Raw genomic sequence first — 15,010 nt, forward strand, 5'->3', positions numbered from 1 at the left:
TTGAAATTCCGAATTTGAAAAGTTACGACAGCGCTATTTTGCTCTGTCGGAACTTTGCTGTATCGTAACTTGAATTTTCGAAATCTTGCGTTTCGGAACTTTGAGGCGTTGGGTTTCCGGCCATTCGAAACTTTTTTCTTTGATAAAAGTTTAGTGTATTTACTTTAAGTTTTGCCACAAAATAATTCGAAATCAGGCGCTTTCGGAACATTTCAAATTTGGAACTTCAACCCCCCGTCCCTGTGACGGTCCTACCAATCAAGCTCGACCGATGACTCATGTCCTTGCCTAATCTGCTTTGTGATACGAACCAGTCGAAGAATCGAGCTTAATTGCTCTCGTGAACGTCTTGCCAACTTTTCATTCGCTCTTTAAGGTCTTGTTATTGGAATTTTCCATCAGGCCCGATCGATTGAAATTACACGTGTACCGCGTCGAGGACGAATACTTCGGAAAAATCAAAAGGGCGAGACCTGCAAATAGCTGTTTAAAATTTTTCAAACTCCCGGTTTGATAATCTCCTTCCTCAGCGTTTCAATTATGTGGTTTACCCAGCGTTCGACCTGGAAAACTCGTTCCATCCCTTGCGGCTGGTATAACAAGATATTGCAGAGTAATGGTCCTAACGAGTTGGCCGAAATAGGCGCAAGCGTCCGAGGAACGTCCTCGGGGCGTTTTCCCCCAAGTGCTTGCAAGCCTACAAATCGGCTTGCATTACGCAAGAATGATCGAGCCACAACTCGCAAATATTTGAACAATTTTCAATTTTCCTCGGTCCTTTTTTTCCCCCTATCCTTTTGCTCGAATGTAAATAATTCGCTTTCTCTCTCTCTCTCTCTCTCCCTCTCTGCGTATGTGTACTAAACTTTCCATCGCCAGAATTCTTTCCGCTCCACCATTTGTGCGACATTGACTTTCCAGCTAGGTACATACCGTGTTGTACATAAGCAAGGCGTACGTTGATGTAAAGAAAAAAAAAGCAACAACCGCGCAAGACTTTGCACGCTGATGGCATAACTTTTTAGCGCATCTGGGGCTCCGGCGTCGTTACAGGCATTAGCGTCGTTTCGCTCTTTTGAAAACCGGCGTCGTCGTCGTCGCGTCTACTTCATTGTTAAAGTTTCTTTTCTCTGCTAGTCTCTCGTCTTTTTTCTTCGCATACGCTTCCCGCTTTTCACTTTCTACTTTTCTCTTGATATTTTTTGCAGTCATTTTTTCGCGCCGTTTCTCGCCTTCTCTTTCTCCGTGTGTATACATATATGTATATATATATATCTCCTTCGCTATCACGAACCGGATAAAGCACCAATTCTCATTCTACGTGGGTGCATGGTTTTCATTTGATACGAAAATATACACCACTGTCCGATTTTTCTCCGGATTAGTACTCGCGGGAGGGTTCCGAATTAATGGACCTCGTAAATTGACGGAGAAGAATTTCGGCGAGCTGGTCGAGGCGAAAGAGAGAGAGCAAGGAAAAAGACAAGGCTTAACAAGGGTATATGGTGTGGAAGAGAAAAAAAAAGCGTCATTAAGAACTGGGGAAGCCCTGCCGCGTGTAGATAATCACGCAATAAACCCCTCCCGGTATTTAATTATTATACACAGGGAAATTCGAGTAACTAATTAATGTGGAAAAGAATATACCAAGAGCCTCGACTTTTAATTATTATTCAAGGCCTTTCTATACCGCGAGTTGTGTATCTGAAAAATAGCAATATTTCATGAAAAATGGAAAATTGAAAAAAATCAGTTTATGTCAAACCGCGAGCGAAAGAAGACGGAAAAAACTGCCGGTTTGATTCGAGCGCGTCGATATAACAGCAAATGAAACTCTGCTTACTGTGACAATAACAATGTTTATCCAACCGACTCTTCATCGAGATCAGCCAGTCTGGAATTGTCCGCTCTTTACGATCCTTGTTCAATCCAGGATCTAGATTTATATCCAGGAGCTTCGGGCGGTTTTGTCCCCGAATGATCCTAATCCTCGTCCTGCCATCGTAAAGGCCTCATAAATTTTTTTGTCACGTGCAACGAATATATATATATATATATATATATATATATATATATATATACATTATTAGAGAGTAAAAAATGTCTAAGAGGCAGCTGTAAATCGAAGTGAAAGTGATAACCCCGAGATTAACGGATCTCCTTGTGGGGGAGGAGAGAGGGGGGATTATTTTTATTTTTATAATCGGATATTCCAAATCATTTTAAATCACGGAATTCGCTGTTCCTGTAACATCTCAAGCTTAATCGGAAATTGCGTACCTCTAAAGCTTAAATATTTGAAAAACCAACAGTAAATAATATCGGACTAATAAAAATCAGAATCCAAACGCGTTCACGTTTAACTTTGTTTGAAAAATCTCACCGCATATAACACTTGACGAAGAGATAAAAATTCTGTAGTTCAATAAAGTAATATAATTAATTGATTGATTGATTTGATATTATTAAAAAAGCACATTGCTCAGTCAAAATTCTTTAGTTTCAGAATTTTATTTTTTGTTCAGATTGCTCAACTTTAATGACATAACTGACGAGGGATAAAGAAGGTTGAATCGCAACAGAGTTTCTATTTTACAAAATTGTGGATGTGAATTTTCTAGTTCGAAACTCGCACCGTTTTCAATAATTCGACTTTTTCGGATGCTTCTAGTATTTTGGTCTGTAAGCAAGTCGGGTTTGCGTAAGATCTGACGTCACTGGCTCGTTACAGCGCAGTGATGCGTGATATTGCACGGGGGATGCTGCAGAGCTTTCGCCCCTCTAGCAGTCTCGGTTCACGTCAAGGTAACAAAGCCGAGCTTTTTTCATTTCGATTTTTCGATTCAATGTCAAGCGAAGGTGAATTGTCATCCGTGGGAATCGAGGATACTCGGAACGCCGTCCTAGCAAGAACAGTTAAGTAGTTGCATCAAAGCCAGCCAAGCCCATTTGCTAATTAAATGCCTTTGAGCTTAAAGCTGCGGAGTTCTAATGAATAAACATCAGCTCGAACTTTTCCTCGAATCCAGAATTAAGAGCGTGAAATAACAAGGCGAAGGATCTATCCTTCGATCTAACGCCCAATTTTCTCGGACGGATCCCCGCTTATAACGAGGGTAAGAATTCCAAAGGAATTGGGGTGCGATTTCTTGTACAAACAGAGCTGGATGCGTTGCGATTTTGGCGATGATGGATCGCTTTACTCGGGAACATTGACCAAGAGATTACATGGTGTCGTGGAAACTCATTTTTCTATATCAGTTTAAAATCATTATCAACTTCAGAGCCGATAACAGGTCGCGATTAAATTCTATGTATCACTGTTTCATCGCCCAAATCGACATTAAGGGATGAAAAAAGGGTGAAATTATATTCAAAATTAAACTATTACTAACAAGAAATTTTAAACGATTCAATTTTGACCGTTTACCGTAAACCGTACTTTACAATATCGGGCGAATGATTTTGGTATTTGACAATGAATTTTGGTTGGTAAGAGGGATTTACTCACCGAGGAATCACACCGAAGCGAACGTGCTTTATATTTCCGAAATACTGCAGCAGCAGCAGCAGCAGCAGCAGCAGGAGCAAGATTAATTACGAGATTAAATTATTCGGCTTCCCTAATTGTTCAGGAGCGAAGATTAATTATAAAACACTTTTACTGCAATGAATTACATAAGCTTCCGGATAATTTTTTACTCGTGGATAATTATCTTCCGGCCAAGAGTGGAAGACCTGCTTCGCGATAATCTACAATATTTGAACGGATGTACACGACGTGATAATAAAGCTTGGAAATTGAAGGATCATTGACAATGTGGTGGCAATGTTTCCAATACCGAAATGTGATCGTTCTTTCAACATCTGTCAAAGCTCGCTGAGAAGGGTGGAAAATAGACGTTATTACAGCCCCGCGGCACCTGAGCCCTTTTTAAATTTCGCGAGAAAAGAACATTCTCCGCAAATATAATTTCTAGGGTCTCTTGTCCTCTCGTCAGGTTACATTTGACGGTTCCAGAGAGGGAAAAAAACGGCGTATCTCTATCGACTGACAGTTCAATACAGACTTGATTCGTATCAATTTGACAGAGGAGAATGAGAGAGGCAAGAAAAAGAACCAATATTGTCTATGACGAACTGCAAAGTTGGTTTTTTTTTACATATATACATATAATGTATGTATCAAAACTGCGCAGAAAATTGTAGTGAGAAGAATACGGAAGAAAAAAATTTGTGCGATTTTATTTTTTACAGCTGTAGAAAAATTGCAATAACACGGAAAATTGCTGGAGATTTAAATTCGCCATTGAAAGCCTTGAAGGGTTAAAGTAGCTGTCACAACAGTGTTTAATCGAAGTTGTGCAAGCTTTGAAACGCTTGCTTATTCATAAAATGAATCGAGCTGAGAAGTGGGTCATACACCAACAAATAATCAGCTGTGCATTGTTCCGCATAAATCAGTGTTTGCCGGTGGGATTTACACGTAGGTAATCATATGCTGCTGTAGCAGAAATCATTTGCTATCGAATTATATTGCGAATTATTTCGAGCAACAACGGTCGTAAATGAAAATCGATACGCATATGTGTGTCTCGCTGTGATTACAAAAACAGTTGTATAAAATCACAAAAAAAAAAAAAAAAACACCAACTGATATTCACTCGATGAAACGGTACTTCGTTTCGTTTTAAAATACAACCGGTACATAATTCCCCCAACGTTCCAATTTGCAGAGGGGTTCACGTGACTAAAGCTCCCTCAATTTTTCACGATTTATCCTTTGGCGGGCAATCGCAATCTACCGAATAAACAACAAATGAACACTAGCGCGATATTTTCTCTGAATAGGATCCAACCGTACGACGAACTGCAATTTCTTCGCCGAGTTGCTCGTTCTAGAGTTGAGGATTGAGAAATTTATACCACGTACTTTGCAATATTCTCTAAGGGCGCGAATGAGGGGAAGTGCAAACCAAGTGAGCGAAGCTATTTCGGCTGAACTCCAATATCCGGAATAGAAACGGTTTTATTAACGTAACCTGGAGCTGTGATAGCGATTTAATTTAGCCGTTTTTACTTTCTAAAATGCTTGAATCGTGTAACATTATATAGGGAAGTAAAACGTTTCGGTGACAAACTGCAGAAGGACATCTAAATCTGATCTGCGTAATAATATTTGATCACTCTGAGGTTATAAGACTGTAATCGAAAAAAGCGAATGATTTGTTCATTTTACTACCATCACGAATCTAAGATACTGGGTTAAAAATGTAATATGAATGACTTTTTTACAAAGTAGCAGTAATTATACGTTATTCGCTTATTTGTTGCTGAAATTTTGACGTATTTTTATGTATTATTTTTATAGGTTTGCAAATAGGAATAAGCAAGATGGATAACTAGATTTTTTTAAATCATAAACGAACTAGGCTGGATAAAATTCATTTTCAATTTAAACGTTATACGTATATAACACTTGTATAGGATGTACAAGAAAATAACACATTGCCGGAAAAAATGATGATAAACAGAAATCACGTGTGCAGTATATCTTCCGAGGATGAGGGAAAAAGAGGAGAAAATAAAATAAGGGGAGAAAAAAGCTATGAGATTGCATCAAGTCCAGGGATGATAATAAAATTGGCCGTCACTCCCCTTGCTCGGGCTTCTGCAGGGATGAAAATACCGTCAGATCCGAATACCCGAAAAATTATACCCGGATTCCCTCTCGTTTCGAAATTTCAACGCTAACGCGACTCTGCGGTATTTGAAATTGAAATGTTTTCGTTCAACTTGATTCAAAACGATTCGATCGTTCGAATAACGGGGACGACGACAAACCGACGTTCACGTTTTCAAGTTTCGGAAACACAAAGGTTTGGAACGTGGAATTTTTTCGTTCCAATAACGCCAAAGGGCGGAATAATTACGCCTCGTTTATAATCAACAACTGGCTGTAACGATTATTTTCATTTTCACTCTGCGGTAATTATACTCAATTTATTTCATTCATTTTCAAAGTTTTGACGGGAGTGGAGTACATTTTTGTGGATCAGAATGATTTTTTTTTAGAACTATTAATACGTTTTGATTTTTTGAAAAATGTTGGCATCATTCCTTAAATAAATAATAAAATAATCGGTTTATATTCAAACTTATTTCAATTTATTAATCATTGGTATTTTGTCAACATTTATACAGCATATGTAAATGAACGAGTTACAATTTTATTGCCGATTGTGAATCCGTGATTTCATGAAGTTGATTTGATTTCGATTCTTTACAGGATCTCCGAGTATTCAATAGCGGACCCTATCAACTGTTTCAGATGTGCTGAGATTAAATTCTTCCTAATCCCTACAACCGAGTCGCTACAATTTTTTCGTCCAAATTTTCGCTCTTCGTTAAAACAAATGTTCGATTTTCAAAAAATTTCGAGACCTAAAAAATTAAAGATTTAATTACACACAGACAAATTGTTCTTTTCTTCCTACGTTAAAATTCTTTCGCCGTTAATTGGCGTCGATTTAGACGTGAAATTAAATAAATTCCACTCCTTGGAGTTTGGAAAACATCATTTCACCCTCGAATTCTTCGCTAAATACCGAAAGTATGTCAAATATGTATTTGCATAGTGGAATTGCCGCAATTAGTTGAGAAGGTTGTTATCGTTGGTAGATTGAGTCGGCGGTTGTTGTTTTGCCGACGAAGGGAAGCGGCTTAGTCCTAGTGGAAGCTAAAAGGAACCCCGAAGGCTTAATTGAACTCTATGTTACACGCTGCTGGAGAGTTGCACGATGCGATGGCGAACTAACTAATTGTAAGTACGGCCGCGCCCATCGTTCGGCAAACTTCCGGCCAATCTTCATTACTTTCACACCAATCACTCGAGTTATATCTAGCGTTATTTTTCGACCCGCGACGCCATTCCCATTATCAATTCCTTGTACAAGTTGAGAAGAATTTACACGCTGCGAGCATGGAATTTGCGAAACGCGATCAATGGCGGATCAGAACGAACAATTCAAGCTTAACATAAGGAAGATTATAAAGTACGAAAGAAGTTAGTCGAGATGAATTTAGTCAAGACAACGTTCCCTTGACGTGGAAAAAAATGTAAAACCATGCATTTCAGCTACAATAGCACGATTATTGATGACAATTTTGAAGCAGCCAATAAGTTGAGTTAACAGTTTCAGTGATCCTGTTATCGAATCATTTCAGCAATGAAAAAATCACACCGTTTCACCGATTTTAAACTGGGATTATTTTTCCATTAATGAATTCTCTACATATCTACAAAATTTGATTTTGAACAACCATGGAGTATTTTTTATCAAGGCATTGGTTTAATATTCATCACTCAAAATCATTTCAATAATCATGTTCTTTCGATCAACCGAGAGGCCAAATAAAAAATACTACTTTGATGAATTTTTAGAGATTTCATTTACGATCAAAATTAGACCCAATTCATCAAAATAGTTACAACGATGTGAATTTTTTATATTAGAAATGATTTTATACTGAAATATCTTCAAAGTCATCAATAATTCTATTGTAGACCAAATTTAAACGTAAAACGGAGTTGTTTTTATTTTTTTATTTTATTTTATTTCTGCGTCCGCAAGAAATAATGCTTCGACTAAATTCAGCTCTACTATGAACTTCGGTTATACTTTGAAACCTTAAATTCGTGTATGTGTGTGATATTTCTGTCATTACAACACTTTGACCGGATTTGACCTACATTTGGTTGATCCTCGACCGTGTTATGCGCATGTGTAACCGTTCCCCGAATCCCTGATTGTCCAGATGATCCGGTAATTGGTCAACACATGTGTGCGATTGTCGTGGACAATTACAGAACTTGCCCAACGCCCAGAAACACATGTGTCCTTTTTGAAGAAACTACGAAAATACATATGAGGGTTGGAAATCGTGAAAATTTTCGCAAAGGACTTTCAACAATTTCCGATTACTGGAGGGTAGATGGACATGTATTGCTTCTAAATAAACTGTGGGTTTGAACGGCGGCTGATTCGGGTGACCAATTTTAACAAACTGAATATCAAGACTGGGAGATGAAGTTGTTCGTACTGTACCTGCAACATTGAACATTAATGTTCGATCACGACAACTCGGCAATTAAAGTCTGAAACCGTAAAGTTTACCAATTTTACCAATTAACGATCAAACTTTTCATGTGTTGGTAATAATGGATTGGAAAAATCGTCCATCCTCTTCCTCGATGTATCTTCCTCCGTAATCCTCGCAATTTGTACACTCTATATTGCAACATCGAGCAACATTCACGCTTATAAGTTTCATCAGCTCAGCCAATGTCCCTGTAATTTACGATCCCACGTCAACTCGTCACCGACTTGCTAATAGAATTACTTCACCGGTCAATTCAATTATTTTCCCTCACAGATCGAGTGTTACAGTAGCAATTTGGAAATCAATTTTATTCGGCAATATCATGCACCGACGAGTTTTCAATTTATAGAACTGATAGATTCAGATACTGTTAATTATTGGAGAATTGGATATCATGTTTCTTTCACAACGTACCTAATTAACTCACCGAAATGTCGAAAATCGGAAAACGAAATCTCCGAATGAATAGTTGAAAAACAAGCTGAGTAAATTTTGCTCGAAAATTCATGGTATCGAACATTTTACGTCGAGTTTAACTGGCTCCACCTTGGACCACGAATCTTACGGAGCTTAATTAATAAATGAATATAGTTTCGTACCGAATACATGAAAATAGTTTTTCATATTTTAAACTTGTTATAATATTATCCAATTGCCAACGTATACAGCAATATCAGAGTCCCGTCAATGAATACTAACTTCGTGCGTCATCATTTATCCAAACCTATTACCGCAGTCATGATTATTTCAATGAGAATCCATGAATGCATTGTTACAATAACGATGGCCCGTTACTTTGGTAATGATTATTGCAATTCGAATCAATTAATCATTAAGTAATTACAAATCCTAGTCTCGATGCGTTATCCATTATTTTGGTAATGGATAATGCATTATTTTTCAATTAATATTTTCTCAACCCTGGGTCCGTTTCATTTGAGGTAGAAAATTAATTACCGTATCAAATCCGCAGCAAAGCTAGTGCGCTCAACAGAGACGAATTAATTCAATAAATGAAGCGCGCGTGCAATTTCAATGCATAATCCAGAGAACAGTCGTGTATCGAGTAACGCGGAACGTGACATATTTCAACTTCTGCTTAAAAGCTAGACCATCCGATCATAGAAACTCGTTTGCAATAAACAATAACCACAATTGCGTTTGTACCTCACTGTTAATTGTGATCCAGATTGTGCGTGGATTCCACGGCACGAGTAGAAATTACCATCGTATAAACGTTTCGAGAGACAGCTGGTGAGGAAACGGAAACAGTGTAACGATACGAGTGTCGAAGCCTTTCAAAATTCACATAAATATACGGTATTCCTTGACGGGTGTTCGTCAGTTGAAACTCAGCTCTCGGTCGGGACTCGCGAATACGAGAAGCTCAAAAATTAAAGCGCAGAATTCTTCTCCCAGTAAACAACACCATATATGAAGCTTATAGTGAGGACAAGATCGGTGAGAATTAGGAAATAAACGTTACAGTTGAGATTTTTTCTGCGCTTTTTATTTTCCAATTTGAAGAACGTCGCGACGCTTTCGTTTCGTTTTAGTTAAACTCGAAGACGTTGATACTGACCTTGTTCGACGGCGGCGCGTTACTCGCGACGTTTTATCTTTCGTAACGAAACGGGGATCTCCCGGTAAGTTGGCTTGTCCTATAAAGTGCTTGGTTCGAAAGAAGAAGTTCGGATCCTGCAAAAACGCCGTTTGCGTCCGTCGCGAATAACCTGATGCGTCGATTTTCACACCCCATCATGTCGTTGCGGTCGATTGCCTGATGGCTGAATATCCTCACCTTCCATTCGACACCCTTCACCTACTCCAAATGTTCTACGATCGCATCTGAGCCTCTCGAATTCTCATAAATAATTTTCACGTATGTAGAACAAATCGAATTATTAATTATACCTGATTTACTTTGTTCTTTTATCACTCTCCGTTCCTCCTTCCATCATCCCCTCATATCAGGCTGACAAATACACTCTCGAATCCTTTCTGACACATCTATTCATCCCTTATGGTACGTTTCCTCTTGTCTCCGTTAGTCTTTCGCCTGGCCAATTTTTCCGACAGATCAATACGTCTCTCATCAGCCAAGCCAAGTTAATCGTAAGCCGAAGGCTGCGACTACCTCGGCAACGAAACTGGTCTAGTCGTGTGGTCCACGCCGGTTAATTGCGGGCTTTTACGCATGACAATGACCGAAATTTTCGAGCTTACGTGCGAAAATGCGGACCGGTATGTTCGTCCCTAGCGTTAAACCCTGCGCATAAACGTTATCCGAACAGCTGGATGGACGTTGCGTGCATCACACAGACGCAAGCGGGTCTACCGTAATGTTATCTAGGTACAAGGTAACAGCGTACCTCCATCGGCATGGAAAGCCCTAACGATCGATATACGCCTTGCTAGATTCTAAGCTGGGCAGTAGGTACCAATAATCCCACAGATGTGCTTAAACCAGATGGTGATCGTGCGTTGAGGGTCGGAAGGCTTCGAACCTGTACAAAACTGTTACGAAGGTACGTTTACCAGTTAATGATCCTTTTACATTCCGAAATTATAATTTGGCGGCACAAATCGTGAATTTCTCGATGACCGAAGACAGTTGCTAGAGGGTTAGACACTGCATATTTACTTTTTGGTGATTTCTGAGGATCAATAACTGATACACTTAGTTAATCAAATACAAAGTCAAAGAGACAAAGTTGCGTATCGGTTGTCACGAAGAAGTGGGTCGAATAACTGAGGCGTAAATTGGCCGCAAGGTGTAATCACACTTGGTCGAAATGTGATCCAGTGATCATTTAGGAACGAAACAGTTTTCCGAGAAGTGGTCACGTAACTTTTATTACCGATCTGTCGCTGCAGGTCTTATTGATTCGGGGAGCTTCAGCCTACGGAGTATTATCGAGGCTGTATATCTTTGTTCGCGTGAGTGAAAAAAGAAAAAGATTATTGGCGATGACGAAGAGAAGTAAAAGAAGGAAGGAAAATTACACCTTCGGTGTAATTGTTTGTCGGTTTCAATCAAGAACCGCCGTCTCACCGTCTGTATAAGAAATGAACACAATCGTACAAGGAAAAAACACGACGATCTAGTTTCCGAAAAAGTTTTAACGCGTACGGCTTATGTAATCACTTGAAGACAATCAGTCGGATGCGATACGGGGTTTATATTTCACGCCTAACTTTCACGTTCCAACGGGCAAACGAGATCCTAATCCAACTTGAATATCGAATAGGTTTGAGCACAAAGGTGCTCCCTGCAATAACTTTGGAATGTTACAAAGTTGATACAAACGTCAGGGCCACGAGTTTGGAGGAGTTTACCAGGGAAACCAAACTTTGAAACTAAAGCGGGTTTGAGGATAACATCGGATAATCCAATCTCAAACGGAGAGAATTTTTTCGAGTCAATCTGACGTCGGTTTACTTTTTCGTTTTACAATTACAAAAACGTTATTTATCAGCCTTTTGAAGGTAAAACAGAAATCAGATGTTTGTCCAGACCCAATTTGGTAAACTTAATCGACCCATTAAGCATTTCCAAATCGTTTGAATGAACTTTTTTTTATATTCCCACAATTTTTACGCAAAATCCACAAGGCTTGCTCTTCCGACTCTACGACTGAGTTTCGACAATTTTATTTCATCCTTCGATCGACAGAGATTCGACGCTATAAAACCGCGACTAACACGACCAAAAATCGATGATGCTCCGGCGGGATGAATGTGGCATGCAAATGTGCAAGCTGCGTGTCGTTCTACTCCGTTCGCCAAATGGGACGGAGGTCGAATTGACCGAAGTATCACAGAAACGGCTGAACGGTATCGTTTCAAGAAACGCAGCTTTAACGCGAGCTTTTTGCACACAGTTAAGCACACAAAGTGTTCGTCGGATCGCATCGGAACCGTGTAGAACGTGATATATAGCTTATATACCTTCTCACTATTTTCCCGAATCGGAAGGCTTTAAATCCCCTCTTGAAAGCTTCGCGATGCTTAATACCCCCGGGTGGGGGGGGGCTGAAGAAAACGAGGGACCAGTACGTCTTTACCCCGAGGTAATATCATTATAATCTCCGCACAGCCGCTCCGGTACTTTATATTGTACTCTACGTCCGGCGGTTGCAGGAAATGGAATTGCAACAGTCGTCGCGTCTCCTTAAATCTCGGTAACTAAAATGGAACGTGCAGTTCCGTCTGCGAATTAAAACACGCACGTCGTAATATTGTTCTACACTTACGGGGACGAAATATCGAGGTGTTTGTCTCGTCGTCAAGTTTTAGACTAACGTAATCTCGGCGGAAGATTCCACGCGAGATTAAAATTGTCACAAAATTGGAGGAGGGGGGTATGAAAAAATTTATCTCAAGCCATAAAATCTTACGGAATAGAAAAATGTCTTTTTTATTACGTGGTTACTGTATAATCGAAAATTGAAGAGAAACGCGTGTAATAACAATAACGATTTCGATATTGTTAGATAATGGTAGAAATTTTGTACAAGTAATTATTTAGTATTCTTACGGTTGTCCGCAGTTTTTTTTTTTGTCTGTCTTCATAAAGCGTTAACAAAAATTTATTCCAGCACCGACATTAAAGTATCGCAAATATTATGGTTACAAGAAAATATATTGCGAGTGATCATAATCATAAAGAATAATCTGAGTAACGCCAACTCATTTTCATTTCCCAGCCAGAATTATATTTTCCATTTACGGAAGTAGGCGAAAATAGCTGAGAAATGTTAGAAATTTCTCTCTACCCGCGAATAAAATTCGTTAAAAAGCAAAAGCGCGACACTGGGCACGGTCGTATCATTTGCAAAATCTTTCAGTGACGTCGGTGCGATTCATAGTTTATATCTTTTAGTGGGCTGGTAAGAAAGGGCGATAACATAATATCCCGGTAATTAGCACCTGTTCCCAATTTACCGCGTGCATACGTACGTGTGTATAACTTGGTCGTGTAGGTGCGAGTTTTACGTATTATATAACTTGATAAATTGTAAGGTGAAGTCAAGGTCGGGGTATAATATGAAGGAAATCTGATGCTTCCCTCTTATCGTGCATCATCTCAGCCCAGCAGGGTCGGGATATCGCCCTCTGGCTATACGGAGGAGCCGAGGATCCTCGACTCGCCGATCCGGACTCCGGGCTACAAATCCAATTTCCCCCTCCTCCCCCTTCAGCTCATATAATTACAGTGGAACCTCGATTTCTTGAACCCCAATTTTACTTTGGATCCCTCGCCTTGCCCTTCTCTTTACACCGCCACTGAGGCAAGTCAAGGATGAGAAGAAGAAGAAGAAGAAGAAGAAGAAGCCGCCGCCACCACCACCAAACTCTTGCTCCTCCTTTCAACCCCCATTTACCAACGTTTCACGAAATCGCGGCTCCACTGCATCATTTTACAGTATTATATTCATAACGGTAATTAGGCTTTTCGCATCGTTGCTCAATAATGTATTATACAGATTTAGTGTAATGGTAGGTGTGGCGGTATAATGTAGCATCCGACAAGCAAGCCTCGAGTACCTTTTACCTTATCGTTATACAGAGAAAAGTTGTCTACCGTACTTCGGGTCGATGTTCACTTTTTTGTTCTTCTTCTTTCAGCATGTACAGAGGAAAGCTCAAAACCACAAATTTCAGGCGGCCGGAAGCCGCGTAACCGTAGAAAGATTAAGTATCAAAATTATCTCGATGACCTGCAACTTGCGATAATAAATATAGCTGTATAATAAATGCAATATCCTTGTATTCCGAGACGTTTTAAAACCTGATAAGTATCGTTCCCCGTCAGTGTAAAAAATTATCATCGTACGAGAAGAAGAAGAAGAAGAAGAAAAGGAAGGAGAAGAAGAGACCCGGTTAAAGTGTATTTCTCTTGGCGTAAATATTAATGAAGGAACGAAGAGAACAATTTCATCTCGCGATACATTGCGAAAGGGGGGTTGATTGTGAGAGCCGGCTGACAACTGAATAAACAGCCCGCGGAGCTTAGCACGCAAATCTCCAATAATCGATGGCCATACGCAGTAATGCATACAAGAGCTGTATCGTCATTATTATGGAATATAGAATACAGGTATACCTATAACGGGGTGCGGGCGAACACATGCAGCATCGGCAAACTCTGACTCTGTGCGTGTACCTGACTATACTGTAACACCTACATCGACAAAGGCGGACTTTGGCAAAGCTTATTGCCAGATGGCTTATTGCTCCTGCAGCTTCCTGGCCGTGCTATTCAGAGCTAACTAGCGAAAAATGTTACCGACGCACCGGAGTGGAAGAATATCGTGTTATACGGTCAAAAATTTATTAAACTCGTACCGGGAGATAAATTTTCTTGAAACTTAGTTCCCCAAAGTTTTCGAGATCACTGATTTCAAATCTGAAGTCAACTTTTGAAAATTGGCGTAGCTCGCCAATCGGCTTCTACCTAGTACAAAAATCGAGTTTAAGGTCGCATTTTTGTTGTTTTCAAAGTTTTTTTTTTTTTTGGTTGAAAAAGATGAATTATCAGTTCGTTCCAATGTTCGAAGGCAGATTCAACGTTTCCGATCACTAAGACCACTGTATACCAAATTCTGAGACCGAAATCCCTGTTGTTAGAATTTTTGGTAATCATATATTCGATCCGGCATTTTTAATTTTCCAAGTTGGACCTCAGATTCGAAACCAGTGATCTGGAAAACTTTCGGAAACCAAGGTTGAAAAAAATTCATCGCTCGGTTCAAGTATAATAGATTTTTTTACCGCAAAACCCGATTTTCTTCCACTGCGAGAAGTTGATCATGATCGGCTCGCGCTGAATTTCTATATGAAG

The 15,010-nt window shown here is 39.6% G+C and overlaps 1 protein-coding gene across 4 annotated transcripts in view; it reads left to right on the plus strand.

Annotated features, from left to right (window-relative positions):
• LOC124306258 (uncharacterized) overlaps positions 1-15,010 on the plus strand; it is a 48,332-nt gene that overhangs the window by 20,389 nt on the left and 12,933 nt on the right. Inside the window, exon 1 of one of the 4 annotated variants that reach the window (XM_046766781.1) lies at positions 9,970-10,045. The exons of the other annotated variants lie outside the window; for them this stretch is intronic. The gene's annotated coding sequence lies outside the window, so the exon portion shown is untranslated. Of the gene's footprint in view, positions 1-9,969; positions 10,046-15,010 lie in introns of those variants that run through there. 4 annotated transcript variants of the gene reach the window in all.

The sequence above is a fragment of the Neodiprion virginianus genome, chromosome 1 (genome assembly GCF_021901495.1).
Source record: "Neodiprion virginianus isolate iyNeoVirg1 chromosome 1, iyNeoVirg1.1, whole genome shotgun sequence".
Taxonomy (NCBI): domain Eukaryota; kingdom Metazoa; phylum Arthropoda; class Insecta; order Hymenoptera; family Diprionidae; genus Neodiprion; species Neodiprion virginianus.